Source organism: Staurois parvus, unplaced genomic scaffold, assembly GCF_062004578.1.
Source record: "Staurois parvus isolate SC_StPar_1 unplaced genomic scaffold, SC_StPar_1.0 ptg000006l, whole genome shotgun sequence".
Classification (NCBI taxonomy): Eukaryota; Metazoa; Chordata; class Amphibia; order Anura; family Ranidae; genus Staurois; species Staurois parvus.
In genome coordinates, this window is record NW_028317802.1 from 14,399,783 (window position 1) to 14,415,456 (window position 15,674).

General features: G+C 38.0%; 1 protein-coding gene across 2 annotated transcripts in view; it reads right to left on the bottom strand.

The window, feature by feature from the left end:
- The window catches only part of ATP10B (ATPase phospholipid transporting 10B (putative)), a 286,968-nt gene that overhangs the window by 102,945 nt on the left and 168,349 nt on the right, over positions 1–15,674 (bottom strand). The gene's annotated exons all lie outside the window — the stretch shown is intronic.

Genomic DNA, 15,674 nt, shown 5'->3' on the forward strand with positions numbered 1-15,674 from the left:
GTTCATTCTTTTTGTTTGTCTACTTCTTTTTAATCTTATGGTCCAATCTACCTAATCCTAAGAAAACATATTAATGTACCAGAAAGCCTAAATTAAGATTTCTAAAAAGTTGTTTGTTGTACTTTGAAAAAGTACTAATCAGCTGGGAGAAGGATGGTACAAGCCAATGATTAGTGGTTATCATACTGGTGGTCATCATATATGCATTACCCTTTCAAGAAAAACAGGGGTTAATTTACTAAAACTGGAGAGTGCCTAACTGAACAAGCTAGACACTGATTGGCTACAATGCATAGCTGCACCAGATTTTGCACTTTTCAGTTTTAGTAAATCAACCCCATAGGGTATTGTTTAGAGCAGGGATCTCCAAACTATGGCCCTCCAGGTGTTGAAGTACTACAAGTCCCATAATGGCTCTGTGAGTCTTGCTTGTGGCTGTTAGAGTCTTGCAAGGCCTCATGGGACTTGCAGCTCCTCAACACCTGGAGGGCCATAGTTTGGAGACCCCTGGTTTAGCACACATTAAGTGTGGTAGTGAGAATTGTACCTGTAATCACCATGTTGATGAATTATCTCAATGGTGAGCAAGCACAAATGCCATACAAATACATTGCAGCCCAGATGCCAGTGGGCATATTCTTTTAAAACAGGCATGCTCAACCAGGGTTCCATGGAACTCTACGTTTCCTCCAGAAGTTACTATGGAGTCCCTGAGCAGTGAACAATAAAAATTCCTTCTCTCACTTACAATCACCACCAATGTAAGGGGGCAATTTCTCACTGACATCAAATGCAAGGGTGAATGACCACCATTTTTCCACTAACCACCAATGAAAGTGGGACATTTCTCCATTGACTACCAACATGCCAAGGCCATTAATATAAGAAAACACATTTCCATTGATGATTGGTATACAGGGATATCTCACATTTTCTTTTATTATTAATTTCAAGATTATTTTTGATGCATAGAGCAAGGAGTGTCAAATATTCTAGGTATGCCATATTCTCATTATTTAAAACTTTCAACAGCTTACTTATTAGGCTATTTCATTGTGAAATATGTAGATATAATAATTTTTAGCAGGGGTTAATTGAGACCTTAAAATTATATCAAGGATTCATGGTAAAAAAGTTTAGAAAGGCTGCCTTAAAGTGATTGTAAACCTTCACCTTGTAAAACAACCCATTCAGTTTAAACTAGAAATGAAAGGCAAAACACTTGTGTATAGATATAAAAAAAATATTATATGGATGCATTTTCCTTTTTTTTATATAGGTGATCACATACCCTCTGTTCTCAGCTGCATAAGAACTTGAGGAGGAGAAAGAGCAGCACACTGATATTCCCAGTGGAAGGCCTGAGAGGGGAGGGGGGGCGGTGTCAGGACAAATCTGATCACTGGAGGGGAGCACAATGAGTTCCCAGCACAGCTAGAGAACGGACCATGCTGCGCTCTCATACTTAGTGTAGTCAATTTTTAATAGGAAAGCAGAGGGATTGGCACGGATTTCACACAAAGGAAGCAATACAAAGAGAACAGGATATCTTTTAATACAAGTACATAGTACATCAGGCACATATCCGGAATATCAAATGTTGGGATTACACATTCTTTAAGCTTTCCAGTACATTGCAAGGTGCAATGAGAAATGAGTGAAGAAAACATAAAAATAAGGGAAATGAAGCACAGACCACACCATAAATGATATTAAAAGTAAGGCAAAATTAATTTAGAAGCCAATGTATGACACGTAAGCACAAACTGGCAGTTTCTTATTCCTTGTCACATGCAAACCTATTTACCTACAACAGCCATTACTGTATAGAGGTGAAGAAGATTATTGCTATTTGTCTTCCCTAACAAAGCCTGTGTTGAAAAAATATTGCATTGCAGTTTATTTTATTTATTTACTGTAAAAAGTTTCAGCTAGCAAATAATAATGACTGCCAACTGCACTTTTTTGTACCTTCACTATAGACATGACATAAGATCTTTTATTATTTTTTTTTATTTTTGAGCTTATCAAGTTGACATTTAACAGTGTTTGTCAGAAATAAATAAGACACAATATGACTATTATCCAGAAGTGATGCAAAACACAAAGGGAAGAAGACAGCCTTGTCCAAGTGCTCGCAGCCAGCAGCTGAGGTTTACGTGCGCTTCGCATGTCATCCTTTTTGCAGAGTGGGAGTGAACAGGAAGGGAAAGAAGAGACAGAAACTAGGATATAACTCCATTGTAAGTGAAAGGATTGAAAAACTAATATATATGTATATATAGCAGAGAAAAACGTAAAAGACTATCTAAGGGGAAAGACAATGAAACTAGAACAAAAGCCCTTTTTTAAATTTAATTACTATGTGACCATTGGGAAGTTGCAGTTTTCAATAAAAAGTTTAATGACCCCTCATTTCATGTAATTGCTGCAACATGCTATAATAAAGAACAATGACGTGAGTTAGTAAAAATTAAATTACTACTGATCTGCTATCTTTTTGGCCTCAGTTTTCACATAAGGATTAGATGAACTGAAAGAACACAGGGTGAGTATAACCAGCATACAAATAAAATAAAGGGTCAAACCACCTGAAACTGATATTTTAATTACTAGTGAGCACAGTCAAGGTTCTTAAATCAGTTGGGTAAATTCTACATTAAGCTTACCCTCAGTTGCACATGGTGTCCTCTTTCTTTGGATGGTGGAAGCAATATACAAACATTACTGGAATTAAAGGACTTTTTAGTTAATTTATGCATTTTTGTGTGTGTGATTTTCACATTCACATTTTTATGATTTAGAGTGGATGTTTTAATTTAATATTTACTTGATTTGCTCATTTATTGTTGCAATGTTAAGGCATTGCACTTTTATTACGGTTAATGTTTCAATATGTTACTTACATTTTTTTACCTATTTAAATTTTTAAAAAGTGTTAAAAATATCTATTATAATTTGTATTCTGTGGTCACTATTACTGCAGTGAATGCAATGAAGGAATCACCCAAAGTAAACATAGCTATGCAGAAATAATGACAGCACAACAAGTGCAATGAAGGACAGAAGGATGTAAATGGTAGGGTAACAATGTAATTTAGTGGGGTTATATAAATATAATTTAAAAGAGCAAACATTGGTTGTACAGTGATTATGGTAATCTTGCAAAACAGCATTTTTAATGTTTGCCATTGGTTTGGTTTCTTATGGTTGTTATGAGCATTACCACGGTTTTCCTTTCCCACTTTTTATAAAGACTTCGGATAAAAATAAAGACACAGTCATCAATAAAAACCTGCCAAAAGTTGTAAACTGCCCTGTTCTGCTGGAAGAGTTCTTCATATTGTCCGTGACTCCATTGTAAGATTTCCTCTTACCTCCTGATTAGTCCAACCAGTTAAATAGACAGGAAATAATTGGAAATCTCCCAAACAATTACACACACACACACACACACATACAAGAATACAAAGGTTAGTAAGGTTCTAATGCTTTTAATTTCTAGTAAAAACTTAAAGAACAGATTCGGCTGGAGTTAGGGGTTTAAAAAAGCTGAGTATCACTTTACTTGGTACTCAAAAACCTAACCATGACATAGAACTACTTGATTTTGTGGTTAACACCCTAATATTTAACCCCAGTAGGAGAATTACTGTACAAACACAGTGACTTTTAATCTTTGTATGACACCAGTACCTGTCACCTCTGTCATCTTTTGGATTCTTGAGTGCTCGCATGAGCTGCTTGAGGAATTTTACCTGAAGCGTATAGGCAGTTGCCAAGAACACCTTTTGCTATACATCTATACACCACACCCAAGAAGGTATTTCTAATATTACAGTCATTATATCTGACAAGCACATGGGTTAATAGTTATTACACATAAAGGACACGCTTCACAAAGGTGATCATTACCAGAAATGCCAGCTCATGGGCATTCATTTATGCATTAAGGTGGAAAAAACATTGCATGCACAAGGAAATACAAACACTTGAAGACTGTATCACATGTGCAGTTTACAACTAATCGGTATACGGAGTATTAAAGCATATCTAAACCAAAGAACAAAAATGTTCACCAGTCTTTAACCACTTCCTGTCTGGACACTTTTACCCCTTCCTGTCCAGGGCAATTTTTAGCTTTCAGCGCTATCACACTTTGAATGACAATTGCGCGGTCATGCAATACTGTACCCATATGAATTTTTTACCATTTTTTTGAGACAGATAAAGCTTTATTTTGGTGGTATTTATTCACCGCTGGGATTTTTATTTTGTTTACTATGTAAATGAAAAAGTCCAAAAATTTTGAAAAAAAGTGTTTTTTAATAAAATTTTGCAAATAAATAATATTTCATCATAAATCTTGGCCAAAATTTATTCCATTATTTTTTTAGTAAAAAAAAAATCCAAATTAGTTTATAACCAAAAATTATAATTTTGAAACATTTTTTTTTACATTTTATTTTATTTTTTTTATATTATTATTTTTTTTTTTTTTTTTTTTTTACATACTGTCACCCTAGCAGTACAGTGTCACCATGGTACTGTACTACTTGTGGGGGGTGATGAAGATTTTTTTTTTTTTTTTTACACTGATTGCTTTTACACCCATATAGGATGTAAAAGCAATCATTTCTCTTTCTCTCTGTCTGCATTCTTGCAGTCATTGAGAATTACTGAGTGAGCTGTGAGTGGTCACAGCTTGTCACATGGTACAAGGCTGTTGTGAATAGCCTTGTACCATGTGACCTCTGTGATCATTCACAGATTTCACACAGAGTAAGCAATGATGTCACAAGTGACATCGTGCTTACTACTTTGCATGTGATTACTGATTCGCCAATCAGTGATCACATGATCGGGACCTCGTACAGAGGTCCCGTCCGACGATCGGTGTTTCACTGTGTCCGGAGGACACAGCGGGCACCGGATCGCGGTGGTGCACGCTCCCAGGGAGCGCGCACAGCTAGAAAAGGCGGGTGCCGTTTATGAACGGCAACCCGACCCTGGACTGCCACCGCCCTGCCATTTATAAACAGCAGGCGGACGGCAAGAGGTTAAATGTGGTGGCTGCACTATTTTTTTTTCTCTTAAGAAAACTACAGTCCATCTCTGAAATGAACTGTTCCCCATATTTTGTCTCTTAAAAAACCCTGCATGTACAGAAAAATACCCAGCACCTGCCAAAAATCCAGTACACCTTTGCAGATGAGGGAGAAGTGATCCATAGTCCATTGGAGGGAACTGAACAAGGCTTTCAACACTGCCTGTGATTTTGGTGCAGCAAAGGCAACATTACAAAATTATGTTTTTTTATTCAGGCTTTGTAAAGTGATACAAAATGGCAGAAACGTGCGTGCATGGCAGAAATATACTGCATATGCTCTTTTGCCAAGACCTACTTAAGCTCCTTATTTTTTGTGCTATTTTATTGAATAAACTAGTAAGTTTTGTCATGCAGCCAAATTCAACCTTTTTACATTGTAGGCTGAGGAGAGATACAAAGGAAAGGAGCTCTTTTCAACAGGCGACAAAAACTATTATTTCCCAAAACCATAATTAAAAATTAAACCCTACCTATATTTTCATTCTTCAAGTCTTTGTTGTTCTTAATATTAAAAAATAATTGAATCTCAGCTTATGGAAGCAAAACACCACCATGTAAAGTACTAGATATAAAAACAGATTCACAGTGAATTCACATCATTGGGGAACATCAAGATTGTATTAAAATTCAAATATTCCAGTTTGCTTCAGGAATGCAAAAATATACATTTAAGTATTTTTTTCCTTAATGTTAAAAAAAAAATAAAAAAAATGTATGAATATGTTAAGGCTTATTCACACCTCTTAATTTATCATTTCACCCCAATGCACCAAGGCAGCAAAGCATAGTATCACATGTATCAGAACGTGAAGGTGTTTATTGGGCCTTCTCACAAGATCTTTGCAGAGCTTAATGAGAATGCCAGAAGCTGGATTGTAAGGTCCATTTTTCATTCAATGTTCCTTTTTTATCTTAAATTTTTATTTGCGGGGGGGAGGGGGATGTAAAGTCTGCTTTAAGATCAAACAGCCTAGCAAAATGAACGTCAACTAGATTGGTCAATGTAAATAGTCCTTTATTCATACCTCCCAACTTTTTGAGATGGGAACAAGGGACACCTACTCGTAAAAGTATGTAGGCTTAGGACACACCCAATGCCACTCCTCCTTAAAGGAGAAATATATAAAAAAAAATATTAGTTAAACCCACAAGTGCTTTTTTTACCACTATTTACTATTCATTTACACTGGCTTTTGAAATTTACAAATGCAACAATTTAGAAACTGGATGAAAGGTTTAGCACTGTGATACACTTTTCGAAAGATAAATAGTGCATTTTATATATAACTATATAGATCAGACCAAAATGAGGGACAAATGAGGAGTGATGAGGGACAGAGGGACTTTGTTCCAAATCAGGGACAGTTGGAAGTTATGCTTTATTCAATATTACCCCTCATGCACTTTCAAACTCACTTTATGTAGTATTAATAATAGCATGATTCTGTGCAATGTTCTTCACATATCACCTATGCTATCAACAGTCTGAAATACTAGTGAGGAGCTGATTATCAGCTCAGGTGAGATAGTCAGAGGGGTCAAATTCTAGTCAGTACTGAGGGTCTCTGCAGGCCAGCCCCTCTGGAATTTCCTCCTGCTCTGAGGCTTTCGGAGGCAGTGGGTGGATCTGAGAAGTGGTTGGCTTCGCTCTTGAGGAACCTCAGCCAATCCCCAACATGAGGCTTTGCAAGGGGCTGATCTTCCCTAAAAGTGTTGGAGCCTGCAGGAGAGTCGGGTGGAAGAGGGAGAGAGGAAGATGTAAGGTTAAGGTAGAAGGCTGCCAGGAGGTCTAGTGGGATGGGGCCTGCCTGCAAGTCTGGAGCTGGAAAGGAGGAAAACTCAGGACTCACTGGCCCCCTGAGAGAGGACCACCTGTATGGCAGGGAAGAAGCAGCCCAGTTGATAGGCCTGGTAGCATCAACAATTCCGCAAGTGATACAGGAGAGGATCTGAGTACACCTACACTCCCTGGGCGGATAAGGGAAGGAGCCCTCTGGTGGGAAACCAGATTAGCCCTCTGCTAGTGACTGTACACCTTACTTAAAGGAACAGGAGCCAGATCCCTTTCTCAAGAAGAAAGTCTCCAGATGCTAGGTGAAGAGGAGTTAATCTAGGTTCTGGGTTAGTACAAATGGAGCTACTGGCTAGCACTCCAAGAGAAACTGTGTCATAGAAAAGAAGCTGTGAATAGTTCAGGAAGTTGTCCTTGGGCATCCTATATACCCTTTACCCTATCCAAGTTTACATACAAGGTACATACATACATACACAATGCAAGCAGGGGCGGACTGACTATTTGGAAACTCGGGCACTGCCCGAGGGCCCAGGGTCAGTAGGGGGCCCCATGAGATGCCCCTGGTACCTTTTTCATAGGCTTTTTTGAGTTTGGGCAAGGACACAGGGGCCCCATGAGCCCCTATTGCCCGGGGGCCCCATGAGTTGTCAGTCCACCCCTGAATGCAAGTGTACAATCCAAATGCACACATTCCTGTGTTAAAAATGACTGTGTGTATAAGTGGGTGCTGCAGTGACCGTCAGCTGGAACCGAACAGAATCAGCAAGGGATATTGTCACCAGCACACCATGGGTCCAAAAGTTTTAATGAACGATCACATAGTTACAGCAAGGCAACATTTCGGAGACTCGCAGGACCCCATTCATCAGGCATGGTCACATGCCTTTTGGACCCATATTGGTGATCCTCGATGTGCTGGTGACATTCTCCCTTGCTGACATACTGTACATACACTCGTATATATACACACTGGCCTTTTTTTTTTTTTACTAAAACTGTATGAAGCAGAATTTGGTGCAGCTCTGCACAGGAACCAATCAGCTTCCAGGTCTTATTGTGCAAGCTTAACTGAACAAGCTAAAGTTAGAAGCTGATTGGCTACCATGCACAGCTGCACCAGATTCTGAGTTCATCAGTTTTAGTAAATCTCCCCCACTGTGTGTGATATATACATATATCTATATATATATCTATATATATATATCTCTATATATATATATAGATATATATATATATATATATACACCCTGTATATATATATATACACATACACACACGTACAGTACATACACACATACAGTATATTTTTGTTTCACAAAGGTGTAGTTTCATTTTTAATTCACTCTGTTCTGCTTTACATTACTGCTAAATCCATCAAAAGGCCCAGATTTATTTTGTAAATGGTAAACTAAATTGGTAGCATTCTAAAACAATAAAGCCTAGCTTCACATCTGACAGAATCACATTATTGCTGGCAGAATACAGAGAAATACATCTTGCTACAATGGCACATTTTACAGACCTATAACTGTAAAGCAATATATCTATTTATAGCTTGCTGGGTGGCCCAACAACCTGTGACACTGTTTCTATGAAGAATTCAATGAAGAACAAACATAATGGGGCTCACGTATCAAAGATTGTACAAAAGAGTGAGGGAACTGGCCATAGTAAGAAAATTGTTCCCAATCTAGAGCTGAATAAAAAGCTGAACCGTCAGTATATGACAAATCAAGGTAAAATGAAAAAACAGTACCACCAAGGTATCAGCTTAGAACTTTAAATACCCATAGCCCTTGTTATTTCATTATATAACCAAAATCTTTCAGACTGGGTGATGACCATCTCTTTCAACAGCTTTGAAGATGCATACATATATACATGGAGGGAGAGAGAGAGAGAATGAGAAACAAATAGAGAATGGGATTAGAGATACAGAGAAAGAAGGAAACAGAGAATGTGATAGTGAGAAAGAATTATATAAAAACAGAGAATAAGAGAGAATGATGCAAACACTTAAAAGAAAATGGTTTGTTAAAAGTACTGTACACAAAAGAGCTGCCTTTTTTTTTTTAAATAGAAAATGCTTTCCCCTTTATTTTATTTGTTTTTGCATCCCTGTGCTGCTGATCTCCTCCAGCCCTTTGGCAGTCAACAGACGCTAATGCCAGCATTGATTGTATGGCATTACCTAGGCTCTTGGATGGCACCAACAGGGAAAAGGCCTGTGTAATGAGCATCAGCACAATCACTTATAGTCTCCACTGGAAGCGCATGTGACAGGGTGACAATGCAGGAACACAACTGGGAGACAAAGACAGTGTGTTTCTTCTTCTTATTATTATACAGGAGTTATTTAGTGCCAACAATTTGCTCAGCGCTTTACAATATATCGGGAGACAATACAGCAACAATACAATTCAATACAAGAGGGATAGAAGGGCCCTGCTCCTTGGAGCTTACAATCTAGGAGTTGTCACCCCATAACAAGAATTGCCCTAACAACCTTCATGGCAGGATGACCAGACATTTTTTAAAGAACACTATATATTTAAAAATTGAAAATGGATTTTGAAACTACATTACCATGTTAAAGCTTACATGAGAGTTTTTTGACTCATTTTATATATACTTTAACGGTCTTTGATAAAAGACAATGCACATTTTAGTTGTAGCATAAAAGTAATACACTTTAAAGAGAATGACATCACAAGACAAAAGCAGTGTGTGCCATAAATATTTGCAGTATAGCTTTTAGTTTGTACATTTTATCATTTTTATACAACACTTGTGCCCTTAATTGCATACATATTTATTGAACAATGATAATCTAATCAAATATAGGCATCACCCTATGAACATAATGCTTTATTAAGAGAGCAAATTAAATACTGCATGTAATGCATTTTAAATATTTACCTTTTTTGTCCTATTATATTATTTGACCTAGTAAGCTCTTTTCCACAAGTTGTCATGTATTAATACAAGCACTTTCTTTATAGCGCAGAGGAAAAATGAAAATACCACCCAAGAAAATCACCCAGAGGCCAATTATCTTGAAAAATGGATGAATGCCGACAGCAATGCCTGTGACATTGGTGTGCTCGCAATTTACAAAACATATGTATTTTTCATAACAAATTCTTCAGGAGAATATTTCCTTATTATACATGGCAACAGATCAAATACTATATTATACACAACTATAACAATTAGGGAGCAAAAACAACAATCCCTGCTGTATACATCTGATTTAGTGCTAATGATATGGTTACAAAGAGAAGCAGGCACGTGAAGCTTTCCATGTTGATTAATGAGCAGCAGTCCTTCAGCAGTCTGAAAGAAATACTTTCACCATTCCTCACTGAAACCTTCTAACCAGTTTCAGTATTTTGGCCGTAAACAATGACACAAAGTTATACAGTATGACCAGTCACATAAGAATATGTTTATTTGGAAAAAGACAAATCCCATATTCACCTGGCTTGCACAGTGACATATCATATGCCAATAGGTCTACTCCTTCCTTTTTATCAGTAAAGTCGAATGGAAAATGCAGACAAAAGTCTCTAAATATTGGAATACTACATACAGAAAGCAGTTAGTGTTTCCACAGAAAAAAAATCCTCCCACAGCAGTATTTTATTAGAGTATATGTTGTATCTCTGGGCAAGAAAATGAAGAGAAATATGGCTTTGCATAAAGAGGAAATACCATCTTAAACAACTGTCTCTAGAACAAGTGCCCCCTTTGGAAGATTATGGCCTCATTCACACAGACCTACTTACGCATAGACCCATGTTTGCCTGCTCAGGATGCACAGGTATTCCATGCATCTGCATGCAGGCAGTCCCATTCCTGTGAATTGGGATGCAGCAGCTGCATTGACACAGCCCCTGCTCCCAATTTCACATCCATGTGGGTACATGTCTCCATATGCAGACAGCTTGAGTTCAGAGGACACTCACCTGTGTGCACCCACACCCAAACAGATGTGAAATTGGCAGCAACAGCTGTGTCTGTACTGCCTGAGTGCAGATCCACTGAACACCTGTGGATCCTGCGCGGGCAAACATGGTGTACGTATGCCAGTGTGAACAAGGTCTTAGATTCTCCTGCTCTTTTGATATCTGCTAAATTTAGAATTTTGTCAACCACTACAAGAATAAACAGCAATACAAATTTGACAGGGTTTCAGATCTTCCCCTACTCTATGCAAAACTAGAGAGAACATCGTTACACTTTAATATAACACCCAAAACATGTGTCCAAATGTATTTATGTATAATATTTCTAAAACCAGCCGTTGAAAGTCATTATTCACATCAAGCTGCAATGTAAGAATTGAATGGATACTAAACAGTTATAGCTCATTTCTTAAACTTACATCTCTTTGGGGTTTCAAAAGAGAAATTTTGACCATTTGATTTAAGCTTCTCTCTTAAAAGTCTGATTCACAACTACAGAGAATTCAAAAATTAGGGGCATTAGAACACCACAAGGACATCTTACTGTTGTCACCAAATTCTATAATCTCTCCTTTGAGTGGACATCTTTAACCTGCATTTTAATTATTTTATTTTTAATTTATTTCAAGTACTTATTTAGCCACTGTGCTGCCCATATTATTTTTTTAATAATTTGCCAATTGTTATTAGTTAAAACTATTCTTAAAAACTACATTACTACAACTTTTCTTTAACAGGTGCAAGAACACCTTGATACTCCTTAACATACCCCTGGAGTACCTGTTCATGTAGCCCTGAGTAAGAAACTCTGCATTAAAACCCCCAAACACTTCTAAAGATGTATTAAAAGAACTGCTTTCATAAAAGGCCAGGAAGAGTTCCCAAAGCTTATTAAAACTGTGTGTAATTTAACAGCCCAATACTCAGAGGTCTAACATTTTTGACATTTTATTTTTAGAACTATTTTAGCTTAATCAAAAAGCAGAACAATTCATTAATCTACATCACACATTGTTTTCATCACATTAATACATACAGCTTTCATATTTCAGCCGCTGAGATTATACTTCACTCCTCTTTTATTTTAGCTCAGAAAAAAAAAACTTGTGCTTTAATTAAGTCTAGGGAGACTTTCTGCAAGTGTTTAACATTAGGCTGCAACTTAGATTTCATACATTTCAAACATTAGTTCTAATGTTATTTCTCACATCTAAATATAATCAGTGTTGTTGTGTAAGTACATTTATGCAAGATATATAAGTAGCAACAAGATGCAGGCCATCCATGCATATCAGCGAGAAGGCATTGGCAATGGTTAGTGTACAAGTCTTGCATCACATGCATAATGACATGCAAGTGTGTGTGTTTTATAAAATTCAACAAAAGCTCAATATTTTTATATTGCATATATATGATTCATAAAAAATAGACAATTGAAATATCTGTGAGCTAGGGGTCTCCTAATTTAATCACTGGTAATCAAGAAAATAATCATATTTCATGCATTTTGCAATCATCTTCTGCAACAATTCTGGAGTAATCAGTTACATATTCTGATTGCCATCAAAACGAAAAGTAGCAGATTTCTTTCAAATCAAACAGTTAATCACTGCTCATTTATAACAAAAGGACCAGCCAACCCAAATGTGATATTTCAGTTTATGTGGAGCATGATGGAATCGCTTTCGCTTTTAAGGACTCTTATAGAGCTCTGACATCCCTTGCTCTGTTTTTTCCCACACCTGGATTAATTGGTGGTCTCATCACCTTTAGAGTGTAGCCAGTGTTGTATTTAGGTTTTGTGCTGCCCTAGGCAACACAAAAAATCTGACACCCCCCTCACCGCCGTGGAATGAAGGAGAGAGACTCACCATTACAGCTCTCCGGAATCCTGGCTCCTTTCCTGGAGTCTCACGGCTTCCCTCACTCTGCTCTTCTACCTGCCACCCAGCTTGATACCCCTCGAAGCCTAGACAACTGAAGGACAACCAGCATCCCTTCTCCCGAGGGGTTGTGCCACCCCCCTTAAAAAACTGCTCAAGGTAAATGCCTTGTTTGCTTCACGGTAAATATGCCCCTGGGTGTCTCCATCTTTCCTCTTACATTATCCTCATAATAACATTGGATTGAGATTTCCCGAGAGACACAATCTCTAGAAGGTATAATTCTCTAGAGCCATCCAAAAACTGGAATCTGAATTATGGGCGGGTGGACCTGTTAACACACCACCGTACAATACCACATCAATCAAGATGTTTCAGAAGTGTTTGCTTTCACTAATATTGTTTTTAAGGCAGGGCTTGAAAAAGCCGCTCGCCTGCTCGCCAAATGCGAGGTGAAATTCCTCTGTGGCGAGCGGCTGCAAGCTGTGAGCACAGATGAAGCATGGAGCGACTGCACCTGCGCTCCAAGCCTCATTGTGAAGCCGAGTTCCGGTTTACAACTTCCAGTTTCCGGCTTCTGTGGCACCGCCACATAAGTACTTTATACAACATGTCCTATCACTATAATGGAGTACAGGGGAGCAGGGATATACATTACTCAGTAATGTATATCCCAGCTCTCCTGTACTCCATTATAGTGATATGACATGTATACAGTAATGTATATCCCAGCTCCCCTGTACTCCATTATAGTGATATGACATGTATACAGTATGTATATCCCAGCTCCCCTGTACTCCATTATAGTGATATGACATGTATACAGTAATGTATATCCCAGCTCCCCTGTACTCCATTATAGTGATATGACATTATACAGTGATGTATATCCCAGCTCCCCTGTACTCCATTATAGTGATATGACATGTATACAGTAATGTATATCCCAGCTCCCCTGTACTCCATTATAGTGATATGACATGTATACAGTATGTATATCCCAGCTCCCCTGTACTCCATTATAGTGATATGACATGTATACAGTATGTATATCCCAGCTCCCCTGTACTCCATTATAGTGATATGACATGTATACAGTATGTATATCCCAGCTCCCCTGTACTCCATTATAGTGATATGACATGTATACAGTAATCATTACTGTATACATGTCATATCACTATAATGAGTACAGGGGAGCTGGGATATACATTACTGTATACAGTTTTATATTTTGGACTATTTATTCTAAAGAAAAATGTAATTTCATAAGCTTTAAGGGGGAATGGTTGGGAGGAGGACTGGGGATGGGGTTGGGGGCAGGCCTGGGAAAGGTTGGGTAGGGCAACTTGTGGAGCATAAGTTTTGTGACTGGCTAGTAGGTCTGGACTCTAAATTTTAACCCCTGTTTTAAGGTATTGGTTTTTGTCCATGTTTGACAATGTTTCTCATGTTTGCATACTTGCCAAAGTCCTCAAAACACTTTTTTCCCCAACCAGCCCACATGTGCCCACCCACTAGAAGATCTCAATTCTAGGCAGTCTCACCCCTAAATATGGGAAACTGCCCATTAACAGTCACAATTCCCTCAGTTAATACCTTATTTTGAGTTACTACACATGCTGAGTAACTCAAAAAAGGGAAATGCTCTGATTTTGAGATGCAGCATCATCAGGGCAGAGCACCTAGATGTGAGATTGTTCTGACAAATCAGGGGCAGTATCCATAAATATGTGTTTGACAACATCTATGTCCAATGTGCACGTTTGACAAAAATGATGTTTTGGTTTATGTTTGATTTGGAAGTGTATATCCATAATAATAGAAATCACAATATTATTGATAACATGGTATTTGAGACTAGGTAGGTAATAAGCTTCCACAAATTTATACAGACTGAAATCACTTATGTGCTACATGATTCCTACTGTATGTTAGCTACAATTAACGTGATTTTGTGTAACTAGTATCTATTATGACCAGAACAAAGCTTTCCAACCTGCTGGAATATATAATATAAATAAAGGTGTAGCGCTTATAAATATCATGCAGTAAATGTGAGCATAAAGATTGGCATATGGTGCACAACAAGTCCATGTGATGGTCAAGATCTGAGATGTGGTAGTGAGGATTTCTTCCTAACCACTTCTGGTGATAAGTATATAAATTGCGCACTCACCAGATGCACAAAGTTATTGCGCATTTTAGAAAACTATGTCTCAGTAGGTCAAACCAGGGCGCCTTAGAGGGGACTTCTCCCATCTGGTATGGATTCCTCCATGGGTGACTCCTGGAATGTAGCAGCTAATCTCTCCTCTGCAAAGAACTCTGCGAATGGTTGGACTCATACAGAGACCAAAAAAGGAGGAGACCACATAGCGTGATACTGCTTCAAAATTTATTCCAGACAAAATATATAGTAACAGAAAAAACACTGACCATGAACAGGCAATATGGCTGCTGGACCACCACAGGGTCTCAGCAGCGTGACGTCACGGAATTGTAGCTCCTCACTGACGCGTTTCGTGCTACGCGCATACTCATAGGGGGTATGCTCTCAACTTGTGTACTGAATTGAAGCCTCAAACAATGTCTTCAGTTTTTCAATCTATCTGCGCAACTGTAATATATGTATGTATATAATGGAGGAGAGGAAAGGAAGAGGTGTTTGCTGTTCGAATCAGGAGACCAGCTGCTCCTGTTCATACAGTATAGTGAGTGAATGTTGTCACCTTAAGGCTCTGTTCACATACATACATTTTGCGTTTGATGCTTACTCCAGTGCTTTTTGCAGTTTGTTTCGCATTTTTCTACACACGGTTTTGATACATTTTTGATGTGCTTTTACCGCGTTTTGCGTTTCGTTCATCTCCTTTTTTTTTTTGGTAAAGAAGAATTTTTTTTGTGGCTGGACAGAA